The sequence below is a fragment of the Lissotriton vulgaris genome, chromosome 2_1 (assembly GCF_964263255.1).
Source record: "Lissotriton vulgaris chromosome 2_1, aLisVul1.2, whole genome shotgun sequence".
Lineage (NCBI taxonomy): Eukaryota > Metazoa > Chordata > Amphibia > Caudata > Salamandridae > Lissotriton > Lissotriton vulgaris.
The window spans coordinates 654,465,421-654,479,852 of record NC_141687.1 but is presented as its reverse complement, the minus strand read 5'-3'; positions in this window follow the sequence as shown (position 1 = coordinate 654,479,852).

Genomic DNA, 14,432 nt, shown 5'->3' with positions numbered 1-14,432 from the left:
GCTGCTCGGCACTTCTCTTACTTGTTTGTAACTTTGCGCTAGCTTGGGCTGATTATTGATGTTAGAGTTTATTTTAGAGAACTGAAGTTAGTTAATGCTATTGCTAGATAGAGTCTAGTCCTTCCATTGTCCTTCAGTAAAATAGTGGTGGATGGATAATACTTAGTATTAGTTCATATTTTTTTTACGGTCTGCGTGACACCTTCTCTGTCACTGAATGCTTCTTACCCCAGTCCTCCATTGAACCTTTTTGTAGTTTGTTTAGTGAGAGGTAGGCTTAGCAATAGCATTGTCAGTCAGTAGCAGAACAACATATAACGCAACCAACCAACAGTTTGATGTATGCACAAATTTATGCATGTGTCCTCCATCTCATCTATGCATTTTTGCTGTCAAAAATAAAATGGAAATGCAGACTTACTGAACAATTGGCCCATCTGAAATAGGTGGTGTAGGTCAGGTGGTACTGGCTTTGTTAGTATTCTGCAATCAGAATGATTATGGAAGATTTGATTAGTGTTCATATAAGTAGACGGTCTGTGAATCGTGCAAGCCAGTAGTCGTTTAGATAGGTCAATTTTATTGCAATTGTTGTTTCCTAAAATGTTTGAGCACTTTTTTTAATGATTTGTTTCACAGCACTCAATGTTTCTCTCTTTCTTTATTATTTCTTACATGATCAGCACCCAGGGGCAAGAAGACGGGGTCCGAGTAGGCGGGACAACCACCAGAGGAGCGCTCCTCTACAGAGGATCCTGCTGCTGGCCCCAGTAAGTCCTACAGTGCTTATATTATTAACAATTATATTTCCCTAACTTGTAACGCACCTTATTTTTTCCAAACTATTAATTACGCTTCCTCCTAATTCAATGTTCAATTTTTAACAAAAGCTTCTTTGATCTTCATTATCTGTTTTCCAAATTTTGGGTATCCCTGCCTTTCAGTTCCTTCAAACTGCCTCTGCTATGGCTCTCTGTACTACTATTAGACTATCTGTAGCTAAGCTTGCCCTGCTGGCCACTCTTTAATTAAGGTTTTCTTTTGAATAAAGCTGTGATAGAACAATAGCTGTAGCCACTGGGTCCACTCCTGTCCTTTGCGTTGTCCTCTTTAATCTATAGGCTTTGACAATTCCCACCAACAAAATGCGCAACCAGATGTTTGTCTAGTATTTTTTGTTAGGGTAGTAGTACATACTACTACTACTACTGTTGTGGGTATTCTGCACAGCCACATACAGAACTATGGACAAGAAAATTGGATGTTGTTGATGGGAGGTTGGACCTTACTTACACCTCAGTCAGAGAACTCAGAACCCACAATTCACTGACCGACTAGCTATAGTCATTATTATGTCCCAACCCCCCACACGAAGATATCCAATGATTTTATTACACAACCCAGAACATAACACCCTTTCACTCACTCACTCGTGTAAGTCCACTACACCCCAGATACTCCAAATATACCACAGAGTCTATGTGCAAGTTCAAAAGCTTTATTTTTTTCAAATAATAACAAGCTTTGTAAGTTGTTCCATGAAATTACATCCAGCTCCAACATGCAAAATAAAGAAGATTTAAAGTAAACATTTGTACAACTAGTGCATGATAGACATCTGTGTGAATTGTGGGAGACCCCTCACCGTTGAACGTATACTGGTTACATGCATCTTTCGTAAGCTCTGCAAATCTCTGGTTCGTAGAAGGCAATCTTCTCATCTGCCTATCATGAGAAAAATGGGGCACGTTAGACAGTATAAAATAATACAATTATGCAAGCTTTTTGCAGTCATGCCAAAAAGTGTAACGTTATTTATGGCTAAGCAATAGGGACACCCGAACTCCATAAAAAAAAGTGGCTTGTTTTTCAACCTCTTCACTTGTATGCAACACTCATGTGGCATCAAAGGCGTCTTACTGTGCAACAAGCTGCGAGGTAACATGTGCAAAAGAGTAGACATGAATCTAAAATGGTTACATGGCTCAGGCTAACTTTCCAAAGACTACAGTAAGAGTAGAGATGACCCTAGGGACCATATATGATACTACTAATGTCTGTCTACTGACTCTACTGTAGTACGCAGTTTGGACTAGTGATGATTTATGTTGTACTTTAACTGTTTTTTCAATCTTCCTTCCTGGTGAAAACGAGTAAAATAGGGAGAGGTGTACATGCATCTAAAAAGGTGTACTTGTTTTTATAGGTGCCCTACCAGTACCAACCACCAGTGCCGACAGGGCCAGCAGCGATGCCAATGCTGCCATCTGGAGAGGGTAGGAGATGAGGCACCCGCAGGAGCACCAGTGGGGGAGGAAACAGCAGCGGTGGGCGGTGGTAAGTTATATTCATTACTTATTGGCATTACTAGCAGGAAGGGGAACACATAACTCACTGTACTGTGAGACTTATTAAGTGTGTACGAACTTGAAGTTGTACTGAACAATATACAACGGTTGAAGAAGAGAAGACACCCTTTACTTAGCATTACCAATGCATTAGCAATAGCATTACCAGTGTGAGTTGAGTAAACAAAGGCCTCTTCTATCAGACTCTAACTCAGCTGTGAAAGTTATGGAGAAGACTAAAAGTCAGATCAGATGACCTTGATGGATGTGTTGAACAAAAAGGGAAAGAACTAGGGTGGAAGGAGGAAGGACGAAAGAGATGTAATACGACTAGCAGAGAAGGATACTTTGGAAGCAGCATGCAGGTGGCTGATAGGAATCAGATGCATGGGTTGTTGAAGGATGGGTGGAAGGTGAATGAAGATGCCTGCCTGGGTGGGCGACACAAAATGGGTGGATAGTGGATAGCAAGAATCATCAGCGATGTTTGTGTCAAACCCAAACCAAGGCAAGGAAGAAGTGGACGCATGGGTGGTTGTTGGTGAAAGTGAAACCAGCTAAGGTTTGTTAAGCGATACCTTTAAACAAAAGAATGATAGACATTTACTTTTAATGGATGGATGCCCCCTGGATGGATTGTATTCATCATAGGTGGAGACTGTCACTGGATGCAGACAAGTCTTACTTTGAAGATAATGTAAAAGAAAGTGCGGAAGAGTAGCAAAGCAGAGGGTCATCATATGTTATATAAAAGTAGGATTTAATTTCAGAATACAGTTTATGACTCAGTAGTTTGTAAGCACATCATATATATTATCAAGTGCCTTCCTCTGAATCCAAGGACCACTTCCTACCTATGTTGATTTTTTCTGATTTTTATGTATGTTTATTTACCAGCAATTGTCCACAATCCATAATTTGGTCCCCCCCACCCTGCCCCTTTTCACGTCACCACCCGCCAGCACTCCCACCTCTGACCGCTACTGGACTGATATGTCGTTCCATATAAGTAATGATCATTGGATCATAAGCATATTATATTATTATTAATCTGCCTTTTTGTAGTCGCCTGACGCCAGGGCACCGCGAAAATGAAATTGAGCAATTGCCCTTCATGTAATAGAGAGAGTATGGCCAGTGCCACCCGTAATTGAAAAATATATGAGCTTCCCCACCTGCAGCTTAGTTAATAAAAGTAACAGGCGTCTGCGTATTGACTCGTATGTTGGTGTTGGACGCAAGCTTAGCTGACTGAGCTGGCTTGCCGGCTACAGCCTACAACAAGGTTATCTAATTTATGTAAACTAGAGAGAAGAAAAAGACTAGTGTTCTTCTGTGTACTAGAGTCCATCCATAGTACTAGGGCAAGTATAAAGCCGGAAAAAAACTCCAACAAATGTTAGAGGCCAGGGAAGCAAGAGGATAGATACTTAAAGTAACCACAAATGTTATGTGCTGCGCTTGCTATTGCTACTGTGCCACTATGTGTTGAATTCATTTTGTTTTACTGTTTTGCTAAGAGTTTTGGTTACAATTCTGTTACTTTCTTTATAGATACTCCTTCCCTAAAACCAACAAGGAAGGAGTTGGCAGCCAGGACCCGGCAACGGAAACTACGGGCCATCATTGATGAATACCACCATCTGGTGGCTCAGGCCGAGGAGGAGGAGGAGGCGGCGGCAGCAGCTGCGGCCTCTTCCAATGCCCCGGGACCCAGCCAGGCCCCGCCTGACGGAGTACGGTGCCGCGTTCAGGCAGCCGCCCACTGTCGCCATTTGTCAACATCTGCCAACCCCCCACATGGATGCACATGTAGGTGCTGTGCGTTTCACCAGCAACTTCTCCTCCGGATGGCACAGCTGGAGGACCAATCAGAGGAGCGTGTCAAAATCCTGGTGGACAAACTCCTTAAAGCCCACCGATTATAGATGGACCCTGTTGATTTGCCCCTTTTTTAATACTTTTGTTGGTGGATGGGAATTGGGTGTTGAGTTTCTCTTTTTTTTGGGACATTCATTGAACTTGGACATTGGTTGGGGTTAGGGAGAGAGCTGGGTGAGGTGTGGGCTAGGCTATTTTTGTAAAGAAAATAAATGTTATTTATTTATACTTACACGAACAATGTTAATGTTTTGTGGTGGGGTTACTGTTTCACAAATTAATGTACGTCACAAGGTTTACTTGCAGATGCAGGGCAGCAGCCAGTGTTTGATTTAAATAATCTGCCAATTTTGTAACATGCAAACAGATAGATGCGGTACCCCTCGCTAAGTTATTTTTGTCCTACTAGTACTACCAGTACTACCAGTCACTCCTCCTACTCCATTGTACCTCCCAGCAAACTTATCTTACCTGTGATTGATGAGGATTAAGTTTGGCACAGTAATGGCTGCATGGTTTCCCAAGAGAATGAAGAAGATGCCATGGTTGTGGTGGTAGTAGTAGACACTGGCACTAGCATTTGCAAACAAATAAAAGAGGCAGTCATTTGCCTAAGAGGACTCTGGGAGTAGTAGAAAAGTACAGTACATAAGAAGAATGCTAAACAAACAATATTGCAACTGCTATACTAAAAGAAAACGGAAGAGTCTGGAACTTCCTAGTACAAGGAGCCAAGAAGTTAAACTGTAGTTGTGTTGAAGGCGTCACTTAAACACAATCCTAATTCGTAAACTTTAATGCTGTAAATCCAATCAATGGCGGCAATTAATTAAGATGTATTCGGTGGGTCCCTTTGGAAAATTAATTGGCTTGTACATACACTGAGCATGGATGGTCATGCAGAAGAAGATCCTCGCCCTGCCTCGTAGACATTTAATTAGTGTTGCTTTCACCACATCTGCCCCAGCAAGTGTGTGATCAATTGTTGGTGTAGATTTAATGTAGTCACATCACACCTCAATATAAAACCATACAGCCCGGGGGAGGAGGGTTAGGGTTTGATGAATGGATGGGAAGGGGGGTTTGGGGAAAGGTTTGACAAAGAAAAACAGTACGCATGGAGACAACAAAAGCAAAACAATGAAGACAATGATGATCCACTATCCAATAAATCTATAAACTAAAGGTAGAAAAAGGAAATGCATGCATGATGAAGATAACTTGAAGGTTAATGAGTAGTACTTAACTACTACTACACAATTTGACAGTACAAGGAAGTAGTATTATATGAAATTTGCCTTGGCTTTATGCCCTCAGAGAAACCCTAATTACCGGCTGTACCGGGCTGAAAACTAGCAAAGAAAATAAAAAATAGTTGTAGGGAGCAACTATCAAACAAAGTCACACATAAAATGAATGAAGAGACAAAAGGAATCAAATTATTAAAAATCCGAAAATGATACTAAAGTTACTGTATTGTCCAGCTCCAAAAGTGTAGTTGTATCTCGTCATTCATCTTGGTCCTCCCTTCCATGGACACTCTGAACATCATTCTTGGGTGCCACTGGCTGGCTGATGAGAATTGGTAAGGTAAGTGTGAGTTGTTGCTCCAAGTATAATAGCACTGGGTAAAAGGCCGGCCCGTAAGTGTTCATGGAAAAACAAAAGGGGTATTGAAAAATAAATGAATGAAAAAAAAACATCAATTACGGTGTAGTGCAAAAAGACAAGACTCTTGAGCAAGAAGACTTTCAGACAGAGGCGGCTTGGATACATTGTGTCTACTCTACTAGTTACACAGCATTAATCTACAAGAACAACAAGATAGGAGCCAGCACAGAACAGGCACACGGCACCGGGCCGTGACGTAAACTCCATTTACCTTAATTTTTGACAGAGCCAGACAAAAGGCATAAACAGCAAGCTAGCATTTTCCAAATCAAGCAACTAAATCAATGCGCCACTGTCAGTCATCATCATACCACTATTCGACTCCGCCACTGCACAGACATTTAGCCTAGGTCTGTTGTGGGTCTTGTTGATTGGTTGTGTTTACCTTTTATTCCACTTCCTGAAATGTATTCCATCAATCATCTCAGATCCAACTGACTGACTGCGTGCAAAGATAGTGTGGCCATCATCATCATCATCATCAGGTGTGGTACGTGTACGTGTTGTCCAACAGACCAACAGCAGCTCAGTCTGTAGTGAGTTACTCCGATTAAGTAAGTCCAGACTGCACCTGCAGTAGTAGGAGTAAAATTGGTTATTATTAAACAACATGGAAACATTGACTATCATTTGAGTCAATTTTACTTTGCTATTATTTAAACTCCTAGTATAGTTTTACTTCATGCACATTTGGTCAGAGTCAGCAAGCATCCAATGCAATGCATGGCATCATTCATTAATCATATACCTGTCCTGCTCTTCTCTTTGGCTGTCAGATCAGAGATGCCAAGCTTTCTGAAAGTGATGATGAGTTTACTTTAGTTTTGGGTGCCTGCTCAAGTTCTGACAGTGAAGAGTTGTGTATCCCTGCGGAAAGAGGTGGTAGCTTTAAGACAGTGATGAGTTTCGAATTGGAAACAAAACAGAAGATGGCTATAGTCATGTACGTTGCACTTGTTATGGAGGGACTGTTAGAGGCTACATTATTGTACTATTCTCCATCTCCATCCAATGCCTGGCAAAATGGAAATGTATTTAGGGTGAGTCAGGAAGATGGAGCAGGACTCTGAGGAGTGGAGTGGACAGTTAAATGCACAGACGTGCAACTCCAATAGGCAAATAAAAATAAGAGACGGTGGTGATGGATTTGTTGTGGTTTGATTTGAACCAGAAAGACAGATATGCACACAAATAAAGGAAGGGAGAAAGTAACAATTTAAAAGTCTAGATGTCAGGGAAGAGGAGCTCGTCCTCAAACCCTGGTGGTTCGGACAGAAGTAGGTCATGTAACCCACTACTTATGTCTTCGGAGTTGCTCTCCTCTTCCTGCTGTGTTTCTGGTATTTTGCAGTCCGGTGGTATGAAGTGCTGATTCATTTTGATCATGGTTAACCTCTCCACGTTTTTGGGCAAGAGACTGGTCCTTTTCACAGTTACAATGGCACCAGCAGCATTGAAAACATGCTCAGAAGAGGCACTTGCGACAGGGCAAGCCAGATACTTTTTTACTAGCCTGCTGAGCACTGGCCATTGGCTTCTTTTCCCATACGAATACACCAATGGGCTTTGCTCCATGAACACCTCTGTTGTGTCATCCAGATAGGCCTGGACCATCCGCACAATGTTCATTGGTGCTCCGATTTGCTTGGCCTCTTTTGACTTTGCACCATCAACGGACTTACCCACCCTTTCTGTAGAAACCAAGCAGCTATTTTTTTTTGCTATGTCTGATGAATCAGATCCTGTTGGTGCTGTTGTTAATGTTATTATTGGTACTGTCGGTGACTGCTGAGAAGCAAACGCACTGCTCTCTTGCTCTGAAGAAGAACTTGACTCTGGAATCAGCCCTGTAGTACTTGCACTGTCCTGGGATGGCACTGGCAGGCCTCTAAATGAGAGCTGTTCGTTTTCTAAATCAGTGGCTTCCTCAGCTATTAAAGTTTTGTACTTGGCAATATCCCCCTCGGAAAAAGGAATTACTGCATTACTGTTCAGAAATAATTTGTACTGTGGATTCAAAATTGTGGCAGTAATGTAATGTCGATGTGACCAAATCTTATGTTGAATCCTTGTATTGTCAGATAAGCGGGCGGCTAAGGCGTTCGCCAAATAACATGCGTCTACTTTGTCTTCCACACCTTTGTATGCTTCAGACACCTCCCTCAGCTCTTGCTCTAGCATGTAGAACAATGGAATAGCTTGGCCCACAGTACAATCCTCCCTACTGACTGCACATGTGAAGACCTCAAAAGGAAGTAGCATCTCTGTCAGGCATTTAATGAGGTCCCAATGCCACATCTCAAAGGTCATGGCTTTCACAGTAGGATCCCCTAATCTTCTTGTCATGACATAAGCATTAAGTGGTATGTACTGCTCAAACAGATGATCTGTTCTTCCTTCTTCTCAGCAACTTTCTTGGTCTTGGAGGACCTGGTACCTGCTTTCTTTTGGTCCGTCTTCTTCAGATATCATCAGCACTCAGTTGCACAAGTTGCAGAGATGTCTGGTCAGGTCACACCACATGTCATGTACAACAGAAGGACGTCCGTCTGGCAGTACAACGGGCGATGAATGATGACAGACACCTCCTTCTCAGTCTTTTGTGCACCTACAAGCAAAGAAGGCAGAAAAACATCAGTCAAATGTGGAATTTGTTGAGCTTTAATTTTAATTACTAGTAGTGTTAGTACACTCAGTAAGAGTAAGAATAGCAAAGAACTAAAATACAAATGTAGTGGAAGTGGAACTTGTTTATCCTTAATTTGTGCATCATGTCGGATGGATGCAGCATCAGTGACCTGCAGCAGATAGCAATGGGGATGGAAACAGTAAGCCACCAGGAACAATTGAAAGACACACAGGCCTACGTGGCAAAAACAAAACAGCACACTACTACTACCACCACCACGGCACCCAGCCACATGGGCCCTCATGACAGGCACATGGGTAAAGCCCAGAAAACAATAAACTCAAGCAGGCCTATATCCCTATATAGCCAGACAAAGGAGGATGCCTGTTACACATCACAGCTTAATGCAAAAAAGAAAATTCCCATGGCTAAAAAGGTTGGTAAGCCACACAACAACCGCACATACAACAAAGGCATTTATTAACACACATCCATAAAGTGAACTACACCCCAAACACCACATTTGGAAATTCAATCCAATGCCATCCATGCCCTAAATGACGTTAAATTCAACAGACAACATAGAAACAGCTACATCAAGCACCCCCAATGACTATCTCTGGGACACTAGGCCTACTGGCAGAATAGGCCACAAGTTTGGAGGCCTATGGCAAAAGCACAGTTGAAGGTCACACAAAATGGCTGCCACCACATGGCCTGGCCACTCACAACAACATGAAAAGAAAGAGAAGACAAACAATACATGCCTATGGTAAAAGGACAATGGACAATGCTTGGCTTCACAAAATGGCCACCACCCACATGGTCAGCCCACCCTCAAACAACAAAGTACATACAAAGGAAGAGGAACAGGAAGTTGAGGTCTCTGGGGAACTTCCTTCTTCTTTTAAAAAAAAATTAACAGAAAAATGACTCCATGCTCCAAAAACTACAACCAAATGACAACGTGAGGATTTTTTTAGCAAAATGAACAAAATCATCATTTTCGAGAAGTTCGGTGAGTTCGGTGTGTTCGGCAGCGCGAACTGTACAAAAAGTCGTTATCGCTTGCCCGATCACGCAGATTGAGTGCGCAAAGAAGTCAAAAACTGTAAGGTCACGTTGTCGCACTGTGCAAAGTTACCAAAACTAGGCAAGCTGAATTCCCAGGGTTCATAGTGTTACCTACTGGCAGAAAAAGCCATATTATTGACACACACCCAAAACCTGAAATTCCACACATAAAACCACATTTTGCAAATCAATCCAAAGCCACACATGATGTTACAAATTAAAGAAACACCACAAAAACAGTTGATTAACTTTCATGCACCCATTATGACTCGAGTAGTACCTCTGGGCCTACTGCCAGTGTAGGCCACAAGCTTGGAGGCCTATGGCAAAAGCACAGAGGCTGGTCACATAAGATGGCTGCCACCACATGGCCAGACCACCCACAGAAAGTACATACAATGAACTCAATCAGTCCTACACTAACTATATGAACTCCTAGGATTACCTATTGGCTGAAAAACCAATATTTAATTAACACACACACAAAAACTGAAATTCCACTCAAAAAACACAGTTTGCAGTTGAATCCAATGCCATCCATGATGTTTAAAAACTTGAAATTCAACAAACACCACAGAGACATGGTTAGACCCATGGGTACCTCTACGCCTACTGGATGAAATTTCAAAGAAATACAGCTTGGCCCCTCATGAAAGTACAGGCCTCCCTCAAAAATAATTTTTAACAAGGATTGAAAAGCCCAGAAAACTAAAGGTAAAAAAGCCCAAATCAAACAAACATGTACACCAATTCTCCAACGTACTTGTAAAAGAAAATTTCAAATACAAAAGTCCTCAATAAATCCAATCAAATGATATGATGCAGCAGACATACACAAAAAGTGATCCTTCCAGTTCCAAAATCCAAATGAAAGTGAACATCACATGGACAAAGCACTGGGAGGAGTCTGCTGGACAGGAAACAGGAAGTTGGAGACTCAGGGGCACTTCCTTACTCTTGAAAAAAAAGAACTCTTTGCATAAAAGACTACAGCCAAATCACAATCTGAGGGTTTTTTCTGAGCAAAATGATCATTTTCGAGAAGGTTTTATCATGCTCGAGAGATATTCTGTGCCAGAGTGTAGTTTCTGTGCAACATAATCGCGTTCGCACAGTCTCGCGGGATTGTGCCGCCGAATTCCAAACCTCATGGCGCACGCGACCAGGAGAGAAAATCGAGAAGGCGAACGCAGAACCACGGTAAGTCATTACCACGGACGCGAGAACGCTATTGAGCACGCAAGGAAGAAAACAACTACACTACGCTGTAGATTGCGAAGTATTCGACAACTTCGCGTTCACTGCAAAGCGCAAAGTTGCCGCTACTTCGCAAACTCTGCGAGCGGAACATAGTTCACTGCCCAGGGTTACTCCTTACATACTTTTCATTAACACCAGTTATTTTTCTTCCCTTTCAATTTTCTTATTCTCATACATTCTTTTTAATAATCCAGTTTCTTTTGGCTGGTGAAACTATAAGCAGAGACTAGTCTAACTAATGTCTACACATTTGGATAAAATATTTTATTTTACTTTCATATTTATATCAAAACATACTTTTATAATGCAGTTTTAATGTACTGAGTTCTGCGTTAAGAGAATATTCTCAAATAATAACTGCTATGTACCCTCAAGATATTCATCTATGCCCCTGTAGGATGTTTTAAACATATTTCCAATTCATTCTTTGGAAAAATTATCTACTCTTCTAAAGTATCCAATGTTATTACATCAATGTATGTTGTCCTTAGGCCTGAAGGTGTTGTATCAATTCCTAGGCGCTCAAGGATTTCTCCCATTAAGGAATTATTAGCTGGTACTGGTATTGGATGTCTACTGAGGTCAGTGCCATTAGAAAAACCTACAACCTTACTGTTATAAACATGGACAATTGTTTTAGGGACATGTGTGATTGACTACCTGAGTTCCCTTGAGACGTTTGTCTAAATAAAATCTTTTTCTAGAATTCTACAATATTTCTCACAAAATGTGAAATCCTAACTACATAACATAAACATAAAATTACAATATGACATTAGTTTGTGACCACACTACAATTCATATTTACATACATAGGTTAATTTATTGTAAAACGACTTTTTGATTCTAAAATCAGTTACTATTCTAAAACTACTAACTATTGCAAAAATAATGTACTAGGGCAAAAGTCCCTACTGCTGATCACTTCTCCTGGACTCACAAGTAGCACTTTCACTGCCTGTAACTACAAACTGGGACTTTCATGTTTAAGAACTGGGATGACTTGATGTTCCTGCCTTTTAGAACATATACTGGTTACCCAGTCTCAAGTCCTCTACCCTGACCACTTCTGACTTCTTGAGTCAGGTCCCCTAGGGGCATATTATCAAGGGGGGTGATAGGAAATTATCACCGCTTTATATCGCTAAGCGGTGATAATTCGATCGCCCCATTAGCAAGCTGTTGCTAACAGCAGTTAGCGACAGCTTGTAGGCAATAGCGAGCGGTTTGGGGCCCGCTTTGCATGTCTGCGATATTTATCTCTAATGACATGCAAAGTGGGCATACCCAACCTGTTAGAGACTGAAAGCAGTTGCTAACATCGCTATCGCCTATTACCAACACAGGCGTAGCGATGGACATATTTGCGCTAAGCACGAATATCTACAAAAACTAACGCCTGCTCAGACCAGTTCTTAGCCATTATATCCAATGGGAGGTGGATATAATGGCTAAGACCCTGTTAGCGATAATGCGTGAATATCGTTGTATTCTCAGCGATATTCACAGATTTTGCCGCTATCGCCGGGAATTTTATCGCTTTTGAGATAAACGTTGCTAATAGCACGTTATCTCAACGATAAAATCCGGTGATGCGCGGCGATAAAAAAATTGCCGCTTAGCCTACTTAGCGATAAATATTGCTATTTGTTGATAATATGCCCCTTAGTACCTTCTGGACTGCCCACCGGAACTCTAGTCCTTCTTAAAGCATGCATGAATCTCTCTTCATAGAAATAATAAAAAATAATAACATATAACATATTATATTGTCAACATGTCACTTGTAAAGTAAAAGGAATGAAATTCACACTGTTATCACCTTTTAAAAATGCCAACTCCTACCGTCCCAAAGAAATGTGAAAGACCTTACAACAGGCGTCTTCTTACCTTCTTTTAGTTGTGCAAATCATTTCAAGAGGACAGGAGGAATTTCAGTACATGGCAGCAGGTGAGAAGAAGTGGCACTCCTGGCTGGAACTCCCCCAAAATGTTAGAGGAAAATATATCTATTAAAGAAAAACCAAGAATGACAAGTTAGCATTAGAATATGGGTTTATTACAATACTGTAGTGAGGATCAGTCACTACAGGAGATTTCAGTTAATCTCACGAGAGATACAACTCGATGTCTCTGCCCCAACTTAGAATCAGCTGTATTTATTCCTCCAAGCCACAAGAGAAAAAAAGTTACAAGTATATGATGTACGTCACAAATGATTAGATTAAAATCAGCAGAAACAACAAATTCCTGAAAACAAAGCACATATAGATATGGGCCACATGGCCTCGAATCTCATATTGGCGGAAACCTCCACGTTGTTTTCCTCTTGTTAGACTTAAAACGTTATTAACAACTTTTTACACACATCTGTTTTCCTGTGTAGCAAGTGATTTTATTTTTGCCTAACACTTTTTGGCCATGCTTATCTGACCTCTGATCTGTGGTTTCATCCATCATGCCTAGCATCATGTAAGTGTGACATGTGGTTTTCAACTGAAGCAACATACAGGTCCACTTTTATATATATATAATCTCTCTGGTTAGGGAATTATCCAGTCTATCCTGTGTGCATGTTTAATCTATGTGTGCATGCATTAGTAACACGATTGCAAAAGACATGATTGACACCTTCCAGCTCAGTCCCTCTAGCAGATGGACTTGTGGTTTGTGGTTTTTGTAGTTCCAACATTTAAAATACTACTGGTTTCCTGAGTCTGGAAGTACATATGATCTATGCTTCATGCAGTAGCTTATCTTTGTGTCTGTGTGCCATTTCCTGACCTTTCAGCAAACTCTGTGACCTAAGTTCAGCTAAACTCAATGTCATTTGTAACATGCTTTTTTTCTGACCTATTTCTCGTGCAGAGGCCTAGGCCTGTATTTCTACTTAGGTCTAAAGCTGCTTTTAACTTGAAACTTCTGCATAGAAATTTCAGGCCTTAACTATGTGCGTGTTTGTACAAAATGTATCCTATTTTTCCCTTAATCACTAACCTGCAAATGAGTTCTTCTTGGTTCTAATATAAAATAACTGTCAGGTAGGTTCATATTTGAAGCTTATTGTACTCCTTTTTCTATTATACTAATAATGAATGATATATTATTATGCACTATTGCGTAATAGACAAATTAAGAAAAAAAACATGGAGAGTGGAGCACCAACTGTTGTCTATAAAGAAAGTTACTCAGGTGTGCCTGGTACTTATTTTGCTACCTCTGAGACGCTGTGTTGCAAATGCAGTACGGAGGGTCGCAACGGGTGATCCCTAAATTACATCCATTCCCAGTGCTTTGCCTGCTGGCTATTTCTACTATGCCATGATTACTTTGATTCCATCCATACAGCACATCTGGGTGATGAGACAGGCACATCTGTTACTTTGGTCATGTCACTGCCAAATACAGAATGTAAAGATGAAGCCCTGTATGGAAATGTGACACTATACTGAAAACTACTTAAGTAAATAATTAATTAAAATATTAGCCTAAGTAAAAGTTGGCTAGGATACTCCATGAAATATAAGAAAGACTGCCAAGGCATCCAAACTGCTTGGATGGCAAAGGCG